Consider the following 5,055-nt stretch of genomic DNA (forward strand, 5'->3'; position numbering starts at 1 on the left):
TGTTGAGTACAATGGAGTTTTTGCTGCTTTTGTGATTGAAGAAATATCTTGTTAAGTGTCAGCCCTTCCTCTGGCCCCGGAGCTGGCCATCCCTCTGGCCAGGCTCTGTGGTCCCCACACCAAGGTCTCGCGCCGGGCTGACCCACGGAGGATGGGAGTCCCTTGTCCCCCGGCGGGCAGTGAGATGTGGCTGCTGGCTGGTGGCAGCTGCTGCCCTAATGAAGCTCCATTTCCTGAAGCTTTCACCTGACCTGCCTTTGCCTGGGCTGTCTGGGTAGCAGTCCCGTCGGGCCATCTGGATACATCCCAGGAGAGCACTGGTTATTGGTGACACATGGTTGTAGGTCAAGCAGCCAGCCCCCAACCTCTCCACTCTCAGTAATCTGCCCCAGGCCGCTGCAGGCATTATGAGGGCAGGGGCTGTGGCCATACGCTTCATCCAGCCCTGCTTAATCCTGGGGGCACAGTCCCCCTGGCCATGCCGCGGAGCAGTGGCCTCGCACCCAGTGGCTTTGCTTTCCTGGCTGCTGCATCATCCTGGCAGGCTGCCAGGACGCAGGGCCGGGCAAGCAGAGTATGGGCCAGCCCGGCTGCTGAGCACAGAGCCACCAGGCCCCCGCCTCAGGGCAGAGCCATGGGGTATCCCCATCTGCAAAGCCTGGCTGGAGGGGCAGAGCAGGGAGCACTGAGGGGCTCTGCCTGAGCCAATTGTATCCCCAAGAGCCGTTGCTCTGCCACATCCCCACTCCCCAGAGCCTTGCGAGACCCCTGCCTCTCCATACACCTCCCACACCATTGCCCTGCCACATCCTTCACAGACCTGCACTCCCTGCATTCCCCACACTCCCATGCCCTGCACACATCCCTCCCTGCCCCATCTCTCCCTATAGCTCTCCCAGCCCCACTCTTCCCTGAACAATCTCCTGTATCCCTCCCAGCCCTATACCCTCCCCAAACTCATCCCTCCTTACATGTCCTTCAGGCCCCTCCACCCCTTCATCCAGTCCCACTCATTCCCTGTTCCTTGCTGGCAGGCAGAGCCCCACAGTAGCCACCTCCGGTGGGGTCCAAACAGCCCTGGTCCAGTGCATTGGGTTACAAGGATGAAATATTGGGTGCTGCTGTCAGTGTGGCGCTGGGATGGGGACCATGGGTAGGTGTGAGTAGCAGGTCTTGTGCAGATGGAAGGTTCTGCCCTGAACACAGTCCTGGGCCAGCCAGGGAAGGAGGCAGGGTCGGGGGGATGAGATCAGGGCTGGTTGGAGGCAAACATCAGTCTGAGCAGGGAAGCTGATATTCTCCAGCACCTGCCAGTGCTGAGGCCAGCAGACTTGTGACATGGAGTCCTTGGTGGGAGCTGTGCAAGGTCAGAGGCTGGCTGGGCTTTTTCCAGTGGTCAGAAACACACTGGATCTGAGGTCACCTTTCCCAAGCCCAGGAGCGGCCAGGCCAGGTCCAAGCCCCACAAAGCTCTTGAGGTGAAATGAGCTAACAGTTTGCAGACCACCTCCCCAGGATCAATGCTCACAGATGGATTCTGCTGCCTAGCACAGATCAGGGCCCAGCTCTCTGGGTTGCCTCCCACCCCAACCTAGCTTCTCCTTCACGAAAAGCCTCCTTTCCCCTACAGCTGCCTCTCCTGGGGGCTGCTGCTGGCCCTGGAGCCCTGCCAGGTCCCCCCACCATGGCTGAGGCAGCTCAGGAACCACTTCACGGATGAGCAAATCCTTTGCTGGGCCGCTGAGAGGCTCCCTGCAGCATCCAGTTCTCCCCCAGCCACTTCAGCTGATTAAGGTGTACAGGCAGACAGGATTAGTGCTGCCAGTGTCGGGGAGATGTAGGGAGAGATGCCGGCAGCGCCATGTGTCCTCCTGGGGATGTGTCCCCGCTCTGGCTGGGCTGCTCAGATTCTCCTGGAGATGGTAAGAGCTGTTGGTCTCAGACACTCCTCCAAGAAACTCCCTACTCTTCTCCAAAATCCAGTCCTGGTGGCTATTTCTCCTTCTTTAACCTTTGCCAGTGTCTCTCTGAGGTGACGCCCAGGAGTTCCTGCACACTGCAGGGCCCCATGTCTGGGACAGTAATTCTCAGCCCATAATTTATCCCCCGGGGACCCACACCCACCTTGTATCCCACCCTTTGGGGTTGTCCCGACCATGGATCACTCTGCGCTGTGCATAGCCCTTGTAAATATATAACCCATCCCGCCCCATGTCCTCCCAGTCACCCCGTGTTGAAATAACCTACAGCAGCCCCACGCCTGGACCGTGGGACAGCCCTGGCTCCTGCTCGTGCTGGGTCCCCCCGCCCCTGTGAGAGCCCCCCCCTTCGCTCAAATCTATTACTGCTGCCTTGTCTCTCCACAGCCTTTCAGCAGAGGGGCTTTTGCTGGCGAAACACAGACCTGGCTCAGCTGGTGGGAGACACGGCCACATTGTGGGACTGCTAATGCTAAGTGACTGCTCCTTTGTGCGTCTGGAAGCGCCGAGCCCTCGGCGAATGCATGGGAACAGCTCTGGCTTACAATGGGGTGCAGCCGGGAGCGACCTCAAAGCAAACATTGACTTAAAAATCAGTGTTAACCAGGCAGGCATGCCAGACCTCTTGGGAAATACAGCCCCCACCAGCACTATGCCTTGTTGGTGGAGGCAAAACCCCGCTGGGCTGGGACAGAGGCAGTTGGTAAAGGCGGCTTTGATGGAGCCGGTGACATCCATCCCTAGTCCTAGAGATGCTGCATCAATGTCAGCAGCTGGCTGCGACAGTGATACCACCGGGTACAGGGAGAGGCAAAGGGTATTTCTTTAACCTAAGCAACCAGCTCAGGAAAGAGGGACTGGAGAGCTCAGGTTGAGGTTTAAAGGATCCCACCAGAGAGAAAAGAGACCAGGGGTGTGCCACTCCACAGATGCCCCTGGGGAAATTTAGTTAGGGTTGTGTAGATACACCCTTGGCACTTTTATAAAGGAGACACTCCTCACACACACACAGAGAGCTCATTTCCAGCAGCTCTCATAAGTCGTGATCTCTGTGATGACTGTAGTGACCTTACAGATCCGTGCTTGGGTTATCTGGCACAGCAAGGTACCACCAGGCATCTGTGCTGGTGCACAGACCAGAGCCAGGAGTGGCAGTGATCCCCCCCTCCTGCGGACAGATGTCCAGAGGTGCAGACAGATGTGCAGAGAGCCCTCGCACCACTGCAACTCCTCAGCGAGGTCTTGTTTGTACCTTGTCTGCACTACACTTTTGTCCCCTTGGCATGGCTGTTCTGTAATTGAAGAGTGAGGGGAAAAAATGCACCAGGACCATGTGGGATGCACGATACAAACAGCACATGGCATTTCCTCACGGCTTCTGCAGTGCAGTGAGAAAACTGGACACCCAGTCTGCTCCAGACTGGGATGGTTGGCACCCAACCTGCTCCAGAGCATAAGAATGGGCACCCAATCTGCTCCAGAGCATGATGGTGGGCACCCAGGCTGCTTCAGAGCACAAGGATGAGCATCAAAACAGCTCCAGAATGCAATGGTGAGCACCCAACCTGCTCCAGAGTACAAGAATGATCACCCAACCTGCTTCAGAGTGTAATGGGCACCCAATCTGCTCCAGAGCATGATGGTGGGCACCCGACTAGAGCTGGGCTGTGCCTGCGCTCAGCACTGCTGGTTCTGGCTGCTCCTGGCTCAGAGCAGCACAGGGTTAGATGCTGAAAAAGGAGCTATTCTCCCAGCCAGGTATCCAGCCTCTGCACAGCTGCCTCAGTCTCTCACTCTGCCCTCCAAGTGAGGGTTTCAGGGAGCCAAAGACAGAGTCAGATGGAGTGAGAAGGTGGGAAGTGGAAAGGGTGACCAGGGCTGTGAGCATCACCTGCATCAGCCGGGTGCAGCCAGGCACAGGAGATACAGTGGAAGGTGCACAAATACTGGGAATAAGACTTCACTTCAGATGAGACAGCTCCAAGGGCAACTTGCCATCAGGATGACTTCTCACAGGACGCTGTGGCTTCCCCACCCCTTGCAGCCTCTAATTCAGGTGCAGCGTGCGGCTTGGAGCCACGCTCTGCTGCACGTCCTGGGCTCAGTGCTGACGCTGCGGAGCTTTGTTTGTGGCCTTGTGCAATATGCAGGTGACGCAGGGTGACCCGAAAAAGTCCTGCATAACTGTCGGGGGACATTCATGGTACTGGCTGGATGCCTGGGGGCAGGGAGCAGCGCGTGCTCTCCATCCTTAGGTTGTCTGCAACCACCTGAACCATCCACCGTGGGAAAAGGTAGAAAAGTACCAGAGCATCAGCCCTGGATAAGCCCATATACGGCTGGGTGGGACGTGGCAGAGGAGAGGCTGTGGGGACACATGCAGGGACAGAGGTGGCCTTGGTGGCACCGTGCCCACGAAGGACACAGACTGTCCCCACGAGGGCAGCCGGCACAGCCGCGGTTTTGGCCACTGCGGTGACACGCTGCCGGCAACGTTGGCCCACAGCAAGGGAAGCATGAGGGCATCCCAACAGCACTGCCTGATGCTAATGACAGGCCGGCCAGCTAATTACAGAGGGCAGGAAATTAAGCATGCAAAGAAAGCGTTAAGTATTAGGTCAGTGTGGGGGACCCGGGAGGTCAGCTGCGGGGCAGGTCCCATGAGAGGCACCGCGGTGTCACCCTGCCCTCCCCTGCCTGTGACCTCGGGGGGCTGCGGGGGCACATGCCGAGGACACGAGGGCAACGACGCGGGGCAACGGGCGAGCGGGGAAACGCTGTGCTGGGGAAGGGGAGAATGAGAAAGCCGGGATGGACGGGGACTGTCCCGGGGGGCTGTCGGCTGCCCTAAGCTTGGCTCGGGGGCAGTGGGGTCCCTGGTGGGCTCAGAATGAGTTTTCCTCCTTTTGGGGGGCAGAGAAGCCGCGCAGGAAACAAGGCAGCGGCTGCAGGGATGGGGGTGAGCCAGGAGGGCGGCTCAGCGGCCCGCCCGGGCCCCGCTCCCCGCTCGCCCTTAGCGATGGACGTTCAGGGACCCGCCAGTGCAGTGCCGGCGCCGGAGTCTGCCCCGCCCGGG

This window comes from Athene cunicularia, assembly GCF_003259725.1.
Source record: "Athene cunicularia isolate RWA chromosome 18 unlocalized genomic scaffold, athCun1 chr18_part1, whole genome shotgun sequence".
NCBI lineage: Eukaryota > Metazoa > Chordata > Aves > Strigiformes > Strigidae > Athene > Athene cunicularia.